Here is a 14496-nt window from a genome sequence, read left to right as displayed (position 1 = left end):
AACCAATGTTAGTCTGTGGCCTCACATTCTTTCGATTAAACTGTAGTATGTGTACTTACCTTCCTCTCCTGTTTCATAGCCTGTTATCAGAGCTCACATTTCACCCATTGCCATACTTGCTTACCTGGATCCTGGTCTCCAGCTGCTGGTAAAACCTCTCAATCTAATTGCCATTCTCACCTGCCTGCCTCCCTGCGTTCCAGCGTCATGCTCTATGCTCACCCGGATCTCAGACTTGCCCCTGCCCCCTCCTGCCTTTCTCCAACTCATGCGAATTTAAATTCATAGTCACAGTCTAGTTTGAGTTTGTTCCCTCCTTTCTGTAAATAAACATCTTTGTTAAACTTGCTACACGACTCCAGTTTTGGAATCTGCACCTGTGTCCATCTCTCTTCCTGGGCCGCTGAGCCATGACACACGGTCAGATGTGAGGAAATTGGTTAGGATGTTTTGAAGAACCCAGGAATCATGAAGGCTCAACCCTGCGATGAACTGGAAACTGCTTGAACACGAGCCTTACTGTCCACAGTGAAGTGAGGTTTACATCGCCTCGAACTGAGAGGATGCTAACCAAAACTGGCACCTTTAACCTTGTCTAAAAGTTGTGGATGCACACATGGACAAGTCAAATACCATTTGGAAAAAAATGTTTTATGGTGGCATGAGAGAAAGATTAAACTATTTGACAAAAAGATGTATGTTTGTCAAACATGGTGGTGGTAGCATCATGCTCTGTTGCTGTTTTGATGCCAGTGGTGTTGGTATACTGTATTGCAAAAAGTGAATAGAATAATGAAAGTGTTCATCACTGACTCAGAGTTCAGCCAGTGAGCCTTGATAGACATATTGTCTTTCTTTTCTGTAAAAATGTGAACGCTTATCCTCTCATTTTACTGTAGGTACTGGTGAAGATTTACAGTTAGATATTATTAAATGATCATTTCAGACAAGAGCCAATGCAAGGATTTAATTCTAGGGGAAACATCGCTAGGCTGTATTACCACGTGTGATCACCCAACCTACCAAGCCCTAGGTAAGTCAATGGTATAATGGGTGAGGACTGGGAGCGTCTGGAGGAGGACCTTCTTCAAATCCCACCTCCACTTGATGGACGTTTGCAAGCTGCACCATCTGTGTTTGTTTTCCCATTTGATGGGAATGATCCACGTAGTTGTAGGCCGTATAATGAAGTCCTACCAACAAACCTACCATGCCCTAGATGGTGACCAAAAGAGCTTTGCCGAAACCCAGGATCGAACTAGGGTCCTTTAGATCTTCAGTCTAACGCTCTCCCAGCTGAGCTATTTCGGCACATTTTTCAAAGGAAAGTGCTCAAAAATTGCATTCTAATGACCAGTCAGGTCTACAGCTGGCCAAACCGCACTACAGCTGACCCACTGAGACAGCGAATCAGTGTGAAGTGAACGTTTAAGCTTTGGAGTTAACAGTGAACTGTCATGAACTTTGCTCTCTTAAATGTTGTCCCACCCAAAGTAAGATAGAAAAAAAGTTAAAGTGAGATTGGCATGTCTTGGACACCGGGTTTAGCAAAGGAGCTGAGCTGAGAACCAACTGGCGGTGAGTTGGACCAAGGGGCAGGAAAGATTCTTTACAGAGCTTGTACGCTGGGATTATCTGAAAGAGGCCTCTGTCCCTGAGATCTACAAATCCCACATCGTCATTCCACCTGCAGTCTATGGACTTTGCTACAAATGACAATGAGGTCACAGAACTATCAAGAACAACTGAGCTTGTTAGGTTAGGGTAAAGACATGGAACCACCAAAGGGCAAGGATAAGGTTCCCAAGGAGACACCTGGACAGGGACTTGAACCCTGGACCTTCAGATTAAAAGTCTGATGCTCTTCCACCTGAGCTAGCCAGGTAACAAGAGCCACATGTTGTCTTTCTTTTCTGCAAAAATGTGAACGCTTATCCTCTCATTTTACTGTAGGTACTGGTGAGGATTTGCAGGTAGATATTATTAAATGATCATTTCAGACAAGAGCCAAGGCAAGGATTTAATTCTAGGGGAAACATCGCTAGGCTGTATTACCACGTGTGATCACCCAACCTACCAAGCCCTAGGTAAGTCAATGGTATAATGGGTTTGGACTGGGAGCGTCTGGAGGAGGACCTTCTTCAAATCCCACCTCCACTTGATGGACGCTTTGCAAGCTGCACCATCTGTGTTTGTTTTCCCATTTGATGGGAATGATCCACGTAGTTGTAGGTCGTATAATGAAGTCCTACCAACAAACCTACCATGCCCTAGATGGTGATCAAAAGAGCTTTGCGAAACCCAGGATCGAACTAGGGTCCTTTAGATCTTCAGTCTAACGCTCTCCAGCTGAGCTATTTCGGCACATTTTGCAAAGGAAAGTGCTCAAAAATTGCATTCTAATGACCAGTCAGGTCTACAGCTGGCCAAACCGCACTACAGCTGACCCACTGAGACAGCGAATCAGTGTGAAGTGAACGTTTAAGCTTTGGAGTTAACAGTGAACTGTCATGAACTTTGCTCTCTTAAATGTTGTCCCACCCAAAGTAAGATAGAAAAAAAGTTAAAGTGAGATTGGCATGTCTTGGACACCGGGTTTAGCAAAGGAGCTGAGCTGAGAACCAACTGGCGGTGAGTTGGACCAAGGGGCAGGGAAAGATTCTTTACAGAGCGTGTACGCTGGGATTATCTGAAAGAGGCCTCTGTCCCTGAGATCTACAAATCCCACATCGTCATTCCACCTGCAGTCTATGGACTTTGCTACAAATGACAATGAGGTCACAGAACTATCAAGAACAACTGAGCTTGTTAGGTTAGGGTAAAGACATGGAACCACCAAAGGGCAAGGATAAGGTTCCCAAGGTGACACCTGGACAGGGACTTGAACCCTGGACCCTCAGATTAAAAGTCTGATGCTCTTCCACCTGAGCTAGCCAGGTAACAAGAGCCACATGTTGTCTTTCTTTTCTGTAAAAATGTGAACACTTATCCTCTCATTTTACTGTAGGTACTGGTGAGGATTTGCAGGTAGATATTATTAAATGATCATTTCAGACAAGAGCCAAGGCAAGGATTTAATTCTAGGGGAAACATCGCTAGGCTGTATTACCACGTGTGATCACCCAACCTACCAAGCCCTAGGTAAGTCAATGGTATAATGGGTTTGGACTGGGAGCGTCTGGAGGAGGACCTTCTTCAAATCCCACCTCCACTTGATGGACGTTTGCAAGCTGCACCATCTGTGTTTGTTTTCCCATTTGATGGGAATGATCCACGTAGTTGTAGGCCGATAATGAAGTCCTACCAACAAACCTACCATGCCCTAGATGGTGATCAAAAGAGCTTTGCCGAAACCCAGGATCGAACTAGGGTCCTTTAGATCTTCAGTCTAACGCTCTCCCAGCTGAGCTATTTCGGCACATTTTGCAAAGGAAAGTGCTCAAAAATTGCATTCTAATGACCAGTCAGGTCTACAGCTGGCCAAACCGCACTACAGCTGACCCACTGAGACAGCGAATCAGTGTGAAGTGAACGTTTAAGCTTTGGAGTTAACAGTGAACTGTCATGAACTTTGCTCTCTTAAATGTTGTCCCACCCAAAGTAAGATAGAAAAAAAGTTAAAGTGAGATTGGCATGTCTTGGACACCGGGTTTAGCAAAGGAGCTGAGCTGAGAACCAACTGGCGGTGAGTTGGACCAAGGGGCAGGGAAAGATTCTTTACAGAGCTTGTACGCTGGGATTATCTGAAAGAGGCCTCTGTCCCTGAGATCTACAATCCCACATCGTCATTCCACCTGCAGTCTATGGACTTTGCTACAAATGACAATGAGGTCACAGAACTATCAAGAACAACTGAGCTTGTTAGGTTAGGGTAAAGACATGGAACCACCAAAGGGCAAGGATAAGGTTCCCAAGGAGACACCTGGACAGGGACTTGAACCCTGGACCTTCAGATTAAAAGTCTGATGCTCTTCCACCTGAGCTAGCCAGGTAACAAGAGCCACATATTGTCTTTCTTTTCTGCAAAAATGTGAACGCTTATCCTCTCATTTTACTGTAGGTACTGGTGAGGATTTGCAGGTAGATATTATTAAATGATCATTTCAGACAAGAGCCAAGGCAAGGATTTAATTCTAGGGAAACATCGCTAGGCTGTATTACCACGCAGATCACCCAACCTACCAAGCCCTAGGTAAGTCAATGGTATAATGGGTTTGGACTGGGAGCGTCTGGAGGAGGACCTTCTTCAAATCCCACCTCCACTTGATGGACGTTTGCAAGCTGCACCATCTGTGTTTGTTTTCCCATTTGATGGGAATGATCCACGTAGTTGTAGGCCGTATAATGAAGTCCTACCAACAAACCTACCATGCCCTAGATGGTGATCAAAAGAGCTTTGCCGAAACCCAGGATCGAACTAGGGTCCTTTAGATCTTCAGTCTAACGCTCTCCCAGCTGAGCTATTTCGCACATTTTGCAAAGGAAAGTGCTCAAAAATTGCATTCTAATGACCAGTCAGGTCTACAGCTGGCCAAACCAAGACTACAGCTGACCCACTGAGACAGCGAATCAGTGTGAAGTGAACGTTTAAGCTTTGGAGTTAACAGTGAACTGTCATGAACTTTGCTCTCTTAAATGTTGTCCCACCCAAAGTAAGATAGAAAAAAAGTTAAAGTGAGATTGGCATGTCTTGGACACCGGGTTTAGCAAAGGAGCTGAGCTGAGAACCAACTGGCGGTGAGTTGGACCAAGGGGCAGGGAAAGATTCTTTACAGAGCGTGTACGCTGGGATTATCTGAAAGAGGCCTCTGTCCCTGAGATCTACAAATCCCACATCGTCATTCCACCTGCAGTCTATGGACTTTGCTACAAATGACAATGAGGTCACAGAACTATCAAGAACAACTGAGCTTGTTAGGTTAGGGTAAAGACATGGAACCACCAAAGGGCAAGGATAAGGTTCCCAAGGTGACACCTGGACAGGGACTTGAACCCTGGACCCTCAGATTAAAAGTCTGATGCTCTTCCACCTGAGCTAGCCAGGTAACAAGAGCCACATGTTGTCTTTCTTTTCTGTAAAAATGTGAACACTTATCCTCTCATTTTACTGTAGGTACTGGTGAGGATTTGCAGGTAGATATTATTAAATGATCATTTCAGACAAGAGCCAAGGCAAGGATTTAATTCTAGGGAAACATCGCTAGGCTGTATTACCACGTGTGATCACCCAACCTACCAAGCCCTAGGTAAGTCAATGGTATAATGGGTTTGGACTGGGAGCGTCTGGAGGAGGACCTTCTTCAAATCCCACCTCCACTTGATGGACGTTTGCAAGCTGCACCATCTGTGTTTGTTTTCCCATTTGATGGGAATGATCCACGTAGTTGTAGGCCGTATAATGAAGTCCTACCAACAAACCTACCATGCCCTAGATGGTGATCAAAAGAGCTTTGCCGAAACCCAGGATCGAACTAGGGTCCTTTAGATCTTCAGTCTAACGCTCTCCCAGCTGAGCTATTTCGGCACATTTTGCAAAGGAAAGTGCTCAAAATTGCATTCTAATGACCAGTCAGGTCTACAGCTGGCCAAACCAAGACTACAGCTGACCCACTGAGACAGTGAATCAGTGTGAAGTGAACTTTTAAGCTTTGGATTTAACAGTGAACTGTCATGAACTTTGCTCTCTTAAATGTTGTCCCACCCAAAGTAAGATAGAAAAAAAGTTAAAGTGAGATTGGCATGTCTTGGACACCGGGTTTAGCAAAGGAGCTGAGCTGAGAACCAACTGGCGGTGAGTTGGACCAAGGGGCAGGGAAAGATTCTTTACAGAGCTTGTACGCTGGGATTATCTGAAAGAGGCCTCTGTCCCTGAGATCTACAAATTCCACATCGTCATTCCACCTGCAGTCTATGGACTTTGCTACAAATGACAATGAGGTCACAGAACTATCAAGAACAACTGAGCTTGTTAGGGTAAAGATATGGAACCACCAAAGGGCAAGGATAAGGTTCCCAAGGAGACACCTGGACAGGGACTTGAACCCTGGACCCTCAGATTAAAAGTCTGATGCTCTTCCATCTGAGATAGCCAGGTAACAAAAGCCACATATTCTCTTTCTTTTCTGTAAAAATGTGAACGCTTATCCTCTCATTTTACTGTAGGTACTGGTGAGGATTTGCAGTTAGATATTATTAAATGATCATTTCAGACAAGAGCCAAGGCAAGGATTTAATTCTAGGGGAAACATCGCTAGGCTGTATTACCACGTGTGATCACCCAACCTACCAAGCCCTAGGTAAGTCAATGGTATAATGGGTTTGGACTGGGAGCGTCTGGAGGAGGACCTTCTTCAAATCCCACCTCCACTTGATGGACGTTTGCAACCTGCACCATCTGTGTTTGTTTTCCCATTTGATGGGAATGATCCACGTAGTTGTAGGCCGTATAATGAAGTCCTACCAACAGACCTACCATGCCCTAGATGGTGATCAAAAGAGCTTTGCCGAAACCCAGGATCGAACTAGGGTCCTTTAGATCTTCAGTCTAACGCTCTCCCAGCTGAGCTATTTCGGCACATTTTGCAAAGGAAAGTGCTCAAAAATTGCATTCTAATGACCAGTCAGGTCTACAGCTGGCCAAACCGCACTACAGCTGACCCACTGAGACAGTGAATCAGTGTGAAGTGAACTTTTAAGCTTTGGATTTAACAGTGAACTGTCATGAACTTTGCTCTCTTAAATGTTGTCCCACCCAAAGTAAGATAGAAAAAAAGTTAAAGTGAGATTGGTATGTCTTGGACACCGGGTTTAGCAAAGGAGCTGAGCTGAGAACCAACTGGCGGTGAGTTGGACCAAGGGGCAGGGAAAGATTCTTTACAGAGCTTGTACGCTGGGATTATCTGAAAGAGGCCTCTGTCCCTGAGATCTACAAATCCCACATCGTCATTCCACCTGCAGTCTATGGACTTTGCTACAAATGACAATGAGGTCACAGAACTATCAAGAACAACTGAGCTTGTTAGGTTAGGGTAAAGACATGGAACCACCAAAGGGCAAGGATAAGGTTCCCAAGGAGACACCTGGACAGGGACTTGAACCCTGGACCCTCAGATTAAAAGTCTGATGCTCTTCCATCTGAGCTAGCCAGGTAACAAAAAGCCACATATTCTCTTTCTTTTCTGTAAAATGTGAACGCTTATCCTCTCATTTTACTGTAGGTACTGGTGAAGATTTACAGTTAGATATTATTAAATGATCATTTCAGACAAGAGCCAATGCAAGGATTTAATTCTAGGGGAAACATCGCTAGGCTGTATTACCACGTGTGATCACCCAACCTACCAAGCCCTAGGTAAGTCAATGGTATAATGGGTGAGGACTGGGAGCGTCTGGAGGAGGACCTTCTTCAAATCCCACCTCCACTTGATGGACGTTTGCAAGCTGCACCATCTGTGTTTGTTTTCCCATTTGATGGGAATGATCCACGTAGTTCTAGGCCGTATAATGAAGTCCTACCAACAAACCTAAAATGCCCTAGATGGTGACCAAAAGAGCTTTGCCGAAACCCAGGATCGAACTAGGAACCTTTAGATCTTCAGTCTAACGCTCTCCCAGCTGAGCTATTTCGGCACATTTTTCAAAGGAAAGTGCTCAAAAATTGCATTCTAATGACCAGTCAGGTCTACAGCTGGCCAAACCGCACTACAGCTGACCCACTGAGACAGCGAATCAGTGTGAAGTGAACGTTTAAGCTTTGGAGTTAACAGTGAACTGTCATGAACTTTGCTCTCTTAAATGTTGTCCCACCCAAAGTAAGATAGAAAAAAAGTTAAAGTGAGATTGGCATGTCTTGGACACCGGGTTTAGCAAAGGAGATGAGCTGAGAACCAACTGGCGGTGAGTTGGACCAAGGGGCAGGGAAAGATTCTTTACAGAGCTTGTACGCTGGGATTATCTGAAAGAGGCCTCTGTCCCTGAGATCTACAAATCCCACATCGTCATTCCACCTGCAGTCTATGGACTTTGCTACAAATGACAATGAGGTCACAGAACTATCAAGAACAACTGAGCTTGTTAGGTTAGGGTAAAGACATGGAACCACCAAAGGGCAAGGATAAGGTTCCCAAGGAGACACCTGGACAGGGACTTGAACCCTGGACCCTCAGATTAAAAGTCTGATGCTCTTCCATCTGAGCTAGCCAGGTAACAAAAGCCACATATTCTCTTTCTTTTCTGTAAAAATGTGAACGCTTATCCTCTCATTTTACTGTAGGTACTGGTGAAGATTTACAGTTAGATATTATTAAATGATCATTTCAGACAAGAGCCAATGCAAGGATTTAATTCTAGGGGAAACATCGCTAGGCTGTATTACCACGTGTGATCACCCAACCTACCAAGCCCTAGGTAAGTCAATGGTATAATGGGTGAGGACTGGAAGCGTCTGGAGGAGGACCTTCTTCAAATCCCACCTCCACTTGATGGACGTTTGCAAGCTGCACCATCTGTGTTTGTTTTCCCATTTGATGGGAATGATCCACGTAGTTGTAGGGCGTATAATGAAGTCCTACCAACAAACCTACCATGCCCTAGATGGTGACCAAAAGAGCTTTGCCAAAACCCAGGATCGAACTAGGGTCCTTTAGATCTTCAGTCTAACGCTCTCCCAGCTGAGCTATTTCGGCACATTTTGCAAAGGAAAGTGCTCAAAAATTGCATTCTAATGACCAGTCAGGTCTACAGCTGGCCAAACCGCACTACAGCTGACCCACTGAGACAGTGAATCAGTGTGAAGTGAACTTTAAGCTTTGGATTTAACAGTGAACTGTCATGAACTTTGCTCTCTCTTAAATGTTGTCCCACCCAAAGTAAGATAGAAAAAAAAGTTAAAGTGAGATTGGCATGTCTTGGACACCGGGTTTAGCAAAGGAGCTGAGCTGAGAACCAACTGGCGGTGAGTTGGACCAAGGGCAGGAAAGATTCTTTACAGAGCTTGTACGCTGGGATTATCTGAAAGAGGCCTCTGTCCCTGAGATCTACAAATCCCACATCGTCATTCCACCTGCAGTCTATGGACTTTGCTACAAATGACAATGAGGTCACAGAACTATCAAGAACAACTGAGCTTGTTAGGGTAAAGATATGGAACCACCAAAGGGCAAGGATAAGGTTCCCAAGGAGACACCTGGACAGGGACTTGAACCCTGGACCCTCAGATTAAAAGTCTGATGCTCTTCCATCTGAGCTAGCCAGGTAACAAGAGCCACATGTTGTCTTTCTTTTCTGTAAAAATGTGAACGCTTATCCTCTCATTTTACTGTAGGTACTGGTGAGGATTTGCAGTTAGATATTATTAAATGATCATTTCAGACAAGAGCCAAGGCAAGGATTTAATTCTAGGGGAAACATCGCTAGGCTGTATTACCACGTGATCACCCAACCTACCAAGCCCTAGGTAAGTCAATGGTATAATGGGTTTGGACTGGGAGCGTCTGGAGGAGGACCTTCTTCAAATCCCACCTCCACTTGATGGACGTTTGCAAGCTGCACCATCTGTGTTTGTTTTCCCATTTGATGCGAATGACCCACGTAGTTGTAGGCCGTATAATGAAGTCCTACCAACAAACCTACCATGCCCTAGATGGTGATCAAAAGAGCTTTATGAAACCCAGGATCGAACTAGGGTCCTTTAGATCTTCAGTCTAACGCTCTCCCAGCTGAGCTATTTCGGCACATTTTGCAAAGGAAAGTGCTCAAAAATTGCATTCTAATGACCAGTCAGGTCTACAGCTGGCCAAACCGCACTACAGCTGACCCACTGAGACAGTGAATCAGTGTGAAGTGAACTTTTAAGCTTTGGATTTAACAGTGAACTGTCATGAACTTTGCTCTCTTAAATGTTGTCCCACCCAAAGTAAGATAGAAAAAAAGTTAAAGTGAGATTGGCATGTCTTGGACTCCGGGTTTAGCAAAGGAGCTGAGCTGAGAACCAACTGGCGGTGAGTTGGACCAAGGGGCAGGGAAAGATTCTTTACAGAGCTTGTACGCTGGGATTATCTGAAAGAGGCCTCTGTCCCTGAGATCTACAAATCCCACATCGTCATTCCACCTGCAGTCTATGGACTTTGCTACAAATGACAATGAGGTCACAGAACTATCAAGAACAACTGAGCTTGTTAGGTTAGGGCAGGGGTGGGCAATTCCAGGCCCCGAGGGCCGGTGTCCCTGCAGGTTTTAGATCTCACCTTGGGTCAACACACCTGAATCACATGATTAGTTCGTTACCAGGCCTCTGGAGAACATCAGGATGTGTTGAGGAGCTAATTTAGCCATTTAAATCAGCTGTGTTGGTTCAAGGACACATGTAAAACCTGCAGGGACACCGGCCCTCGGTGCCCACCCCTGGGTTAGGGTAAAGCAGGGGTGTCGAAGTCCAGGCCTCGAGGGCCAGTGTCCTGCAGGTTTTAGATAACACCCTGGGTGAACACACCTGAATCAAATGAGTAGTTCATTACCAGGCCTCTGGAGAACTACAAGACATGTTGAGGAGGTAATTTAGCCATTTGAATCAGCTGTGTTGGATCAAGGTCACATCCAAAACCTGCAGGACACCGGCCCTCGAGGCCTGGAGTTCGACAACTGTGGGGTAAAGACATGGAACCACCAAAGGGCAAGGATAAGGTTCCCAAGGAGACACCTGGACAGGGACTTGAACCCTGGACCCTCAGATTAAAAGTCTGATGCTCTTCCATCTGAGCTAGCCAGGTAACAAGAGCCACGTGTTTGTCCTCTGGGCCACATATTGTCTTTCTTTTCTGTAAAAATGTGAACGCTTATCCTCTCATTTTACTGTAGGTACTGGTTGAGGATTTACAGTTAGATATTATTAAATGATCATTTCAGACAAGAGCCAAGGCAAGGATTTAATTCTAGGGGAAACATCGCTAGGCTGTATTACCACGTGTGACCACCCAACCTACCAAGCCCTAGGTAAGTCAACGGTATAATGGGTGAGGACTGGGAGCGTCTGGAGGAGGACCTTCTTCAAATCCCACCTCCACTTGATGGACGTTTGCAACCTGCACCATCTGTGTTTGTTTTCCCATTTGATGGGAATGATCCACGTAGTTGTAGGCCGTATAATGAAGTCCTACCAACAAACCTACCATGCCCTAGATGGTGACCAAAATAGCTTTGACGAAACCCAGGTCATAAAAAGTTGCGCTCTTTGTGTTGGTTGTTGATAGTGAAGTGTTCAGCTTCGAGTTAGAAAGCTGCGGCTGTGTAAAGTGACAGCAACTAAAAGTACATGCTGAAGAGCATAAAAATATGGATGGAACTTCCGTGGTTTGTTCACAATAATGTATTGTGTAAGTACTACTCATGCATGGGTCACTTAATGTAAAATCCATAAATTTACTTTAACTTACTCCTATCATACAAAGTTATCAGAAAGCGTATTTTTACTCATTATTTATATGACATGCACACACACACCAAATCAAAACATTTGTGACGCTTTGTAAAATGTTTATAAAAACATTTGCAAACATTATAAATCCATATTTTATTCACCTTGGAACACAGAAAACAATACCAATATTAGAAGTGAGAAGAAGAAATTTTACTGTTTCATGAAAAATATGACTTCATTTTCAATTTCATGGCAGCATTACATCTCAAGCTAATTTCTAAGAAAGGTAGGAAAATAAAGTGTTGCTAGAAAGAAACAGCTAGGCTTAATTGGCAGCTACTAAATTATAGACGAATTTCAAAATAATGTTCACTGTGTAAAAAAAGTAAAAAAATTGAATCATTAATCATCTAATCCAGCGGTCCCCAACCTTTTTTGCGCCACGGACCGGTTTATGTCCGACAATATTTTCACGGACTGGCAATGAGGTGTCGCGGATGAATACAACAAAATAAAACTAGTGCCGGTACCGAAAAAAAGAAGATTTATTCATAACACACGTGAAAAGACCCAGGAAAACCGAGTTAACGATAAAAACGATAACAAAATAACGTTGAAAACCGATAAAAACCCTGAAAACCATACATTTCACACCTGAGCCTCAACTCTCGCGGCCCGGTACCAAACGACTCACGGACCGGTACCGGTCCGAGGCCCGGGGGTTGGGGACCGCTGATCTAATCTATGTAATATCAGAGAATCTGAAGAAATCTCTGTGCGCTAAGCCAATATTGATGATTCTGTCATCAGCTCGCCTGAACCCTAACCTTAAAACGCCACATTTTCTCAGTTTAAATATTTAGTGTGTTTTCCATTTTCCACTCTGAATCAAACACAGGTTTATGAGCTTTGCAGATCATTATTTAAATTTTACACATCATGCCAACTTTTTTGGAATTGTTACTAGACTGACCCCAATGATCACTGTAGGGGTTTGGTGCGACAGGCCTTGTGTGCTCAACTGCAATAAATCATGAGTGTTGGGAGGAGACAAACTAAAAACTTAAGTGTATTGTTTTGCATCTATAATTAGTTCATATCATATTTACTGTGCAGTAATACTATGAGGCCTGTGGGTACCTGTGTACCTTTATCATTATGTGTTCATTATCAATAAATTATGTTTGTGTTCTGCACATTCACGTACTATCATGTTACTATTGGATGTATTTAGAAATGATCAATATTTCAACTCTGTAATGCAGGTTTACTGAAAACAAGAAGAGGCAACATTAGGTGATGTTAATCTTATTTAACCTTGATGTTTTCCAGCGTTTACTGGCATGACCAGCAGATCCCACCTGAGATATTTTTTACACGCCACAGTGGAGGGGGCACCATAATGGTCTGGGGTGCTTTTTCCTTCAGTGGAACAATGGAGCTTCAGGAGGTGCTGGAGCGTCAAACGGCCTTTGGCCATGCCCAGATGTTGCGGAGAGCATCCGTCATGACTGAGGGCCCTCAAAACTTAAACTTTTGATCAGGACTGTATTAGCGGTGTTGCTGTTGCACAGGTTGTCCACCAGAGGGCACACCTATTTGGAACCACAAAATGATAAGGAAATATGTTTGTTACTGTCATGGTCCCCGTGCCTCCCTGGCTGGCTCTATGTCAGGCCAAATGTTTTTGTCATTGTTGTGCTCTCTCTCTCTCTCCTCTGTCTTCTGTCTGCTTGGGCGGAGCTCCCGCCTCTGGCCCACGCACCTGGCCTGATTACACACCTACCGATGATCTGCCTGATTACCTGGCCACTATTTAAGATGGCGAGTCTGTGCTTCTCGTTGCTGGATCATTGTGTAACCTGTACTAGTGCAGCCCAGGCAAAACCTGTTTATATTGTGCAAAGAGCTAACTTGTTTCTGACAGTTTTTTCCTGTATATAAATTCCCCTGGAATTGTTCCTGTTTCCTGACCTGGATTGTCTGAGAGCGGCTGAGTGGGGAAGTGCGTGTGGAGCAAAAACTATGAGTGTCTGAAGAGGAGTGTGGAGAAACAGAGAAGGAGCATTTGTATGTGGACTTCTCCCCTTCTTCCCCCACAGATCCCTGGAGCCCTGCACTTTGTATATATCACACTTGGTGTCTTCTGTAAATAAAACTACTGACTTGTCTTTAGAAAGGAAACCTTGGTCTGCACCTGAGTTCATTCGGTCCTGTGACACATCTATTTGAAAGGGAAAAAATGTATTTATTTTACATCATCAGATATCAGTATCGTTCTTAAAAATCTTATGTCAGTCAGGCTATACAGTTGGGGTGGGTATTTGGTTTTCCCTTCTCGGTGCGTCCCTCCATGGCTGTCCCAGTTTTTAATGCGGCACCTTGGGGGAAATTAATTGCCTCTTCTGCCAGATATAATACCTCACTCCAAATAAAGTTTAAGTCATAGGTGTAGATAATCAGTGTTGTTGGAGAAAGTAAATCCCTATAATGAATAACTGGTTAAAACTCCTAGCGACAATAACCTCAAAAAAGCACTTCCTGTTGTAGCAGCTTATACCTTTAAAACCTTTTACAGACATTTTGGACCATACCTGCTTCAACAACGCTCAGGTGGGAATTTTCCTCTTGACGTCATTTCACAGTATCTCTACATCTACTCTATTTCTTGTAAGAGCAGCTCTCCTGATACTTCAAGCCCTTATCCAACCCTTCCTTTTCTTACTTTAGAGCACAGGTGTCAAACTCCAGGCCTCGAGGGCCGGTGTCCTGCAGGTTTTAAATGTGTCCTTGAGCCAACATAGCTGATTTAAATGGCTAAATTACCTCCTTGACATGTCTTGAAGTTCTCCAGAAGCCTGGTAATGAACTAATCATTTGATTCAGGTGTGTTGACCCAGGGTGATATCTAAAACCTGCAGGACACCAGCCCTCTAGGCCTGGAGTTCGATACCCCTGCCTTAGAGAATAATATGTCTTGTGTTGCAGTTGAATCATCTTAACTGGGTCCCAGTTTTGTCAAAGGTGGCCACAGTAGTAAATCAGCTCCCATTTATAGACAGATTTTCTAAATAGAAAGTGTC

At 44.2% G+C, this 14496-nt stretch overlaps 18 non-coding genes across 18 annotated transcripts; all 18 read right to left on the bottom strand.

Annotated features, from left to right (window-relative positions):
- Positions 1–1238: 1238 nt before the first annotated feature.
- On the bottom strand, positions 1239–1311 carry trnaf-gaa. Its single transcript has one exon. It is a non-coding gene; the product is annotated as a tRNA-Phe (tRNA).
- A 501-nt stretch (positions 1312–1812) lies between these two features.
- On the bottom strand, positions 1813–1885 carry trnak-uuu. Its single transcript has one exon. It is a non-coding gene; the product is annotated as a tRNA-Lys (tRNA).
- A 407-nt stretch (positions 1886–2292) lies between these two features.
- Positions 2293–2365, bottom strand: trnaf-gaa. The gene has a single exon. It is a non-coding gene; the product is annotated as a tRNA-Phe (tRNA).
- Positions 2366–2866: 501 nt separating this feature from the next.
- Positions 2867–2939, bottom strand: trnak-uuu. Its single transcript has one exon. It is a non-coding gene; the product is annotated as a tRNA-Lys (tRNA).
- A 406-nt stretch (positions 2940–3345) lies between these two features.
- trnaf-gaa lies at positions 3346–3418 on the bottom strand. The gene has a single exon. It is a non-coding gene; the product is annotated as a tRNA-Phe (tRNA).
- A 501-nt stretch (positions 3419–3919) lies between these two features.
- On the bottom strand, positions 3920–3992 carry trnak-uuu. The gene has a single exon. It is a non-coding gene; the product is annotated as a tRNA-Lys (tRNA).
- A 404-nt stretch (positions 3993–4396) lies between these two features.
- On the bottom strand, positions 4397–4470 carry trnaf-gaa. The gene has a single exon. It is a non-coding gene; the product is annotated as a tRNA-Phe (tRNA).
- Positions 4471–4972: 502 nt separating this feature from the next.
- Positions 4973–5045, bottom strand: trnak-uuu. The gene has a single exon. It is a non-coding gene; the product is annotated as a tRNA-Lys (tRNA).
- A 406-nt stretch (positions 5046–5451) lies between these two features.
- trnaf-gaa lies at positions 5452–5524 on the bottom strand. The gene has a single exon. It is a non-coding gene; the product is annotated as a tRNA-Phe (tRNA).
- A 497-nt stretch (positions 5525–6021) lies between these two features.
- On the bottom strand, positions 6022–6094 carry trnak-uuu. Its single transcript has one exon. It is a non-coding gene; the product is annotated as a tRNA-Lys (tRNA).
- Positions 6095–6501: 407 nt separating this feature from the next.
- On the bottom strand, positions 6502–6574 carry trnaf-gaa. Its single transcript has one exon. It is a non-coding gene; the product is annotated as a tRNA-Phe (tRNA).
- A 502-nt stretch (positions 6575–7076) lies between these two features.
- On the bottom strand, positions 7077–7149 carry trnak-uuu. Its single transcript has one exon. It is a non-coding gene; the product is annotated as a tRNA-Lys (tRNA).
- Positions 7150–7556: 407 nt separating this feature from the next.
- trnaf-gaa lies at positions 7557–7629 on the bottom strand. The gene has a single exon. It is a non-coding gene; the product is annotated as a tRNA-Phe (tRNA).
- A 502-nt stretch (positions 7630–8131) lies between these two features.
- trnak-uuu lies at positions 8132–8204 on the bottom strand. The gene has a single exon. It is a non-coding gene; the product is annotated as a tRNA-Lys (tRNA).
- Positions 8205–8611: 407 nt separating this feature from the next.
- On the bottom strand, positions 8612–8684 carry trnaf-gaa. The gene has a single exon. It is a non-coding gene; the product is annotated as a tRNA-Phe (tRNA).
- A 497-nt stretch (positions 8685–9181) lies between these two features.
- Positions 9182–9254, bottom strand: trnak-uuu. Its single transcript has one exon. It is a non-coding gene; the product is annotated as a tRNA-Lys (tRNA).
- A 404-nt stretch (positions 9255–9658) lies between these two features.
- Positions 9659–9734, bottom strand: trnaf-gaa. Its single transcript has one exon. It is a non-coding gene; the product is annotated as a tRNA-Phe (tRNA).
- Positions 9735–10693: 959 nt separating this feature from the next.
- Positions 10694–10766, bottom strand: trnak-uuu. Its single transcript has one exon. It is a non-coding gene; the product is annotated as a tRNA-Lys (tRNA).
- Positions 10767–14496: the final 3730 nt, after the last annotated feature.

This window comes from Oreochromis aureus, linkage group 5, assembly GCF_013358895.1.
Source record: "Oreochromis aureus strain Israel breed Guangdong linkage group 5, ZZ_aureus, whole genome shotgun sequence".
NCBI classification, from domain to species: domain Eukaryota; kingdom Metazoa; phylum Chordata; class Actinopteri; order Cichliformes; family Cichlidae; genus Oreochromis; species Oreochromis aureus.
The sequence above is the reverse complement of the archived record's forward strand: the minus strand, read 5'-3'. Positions and strand labels throughout refer to the sequence as shown.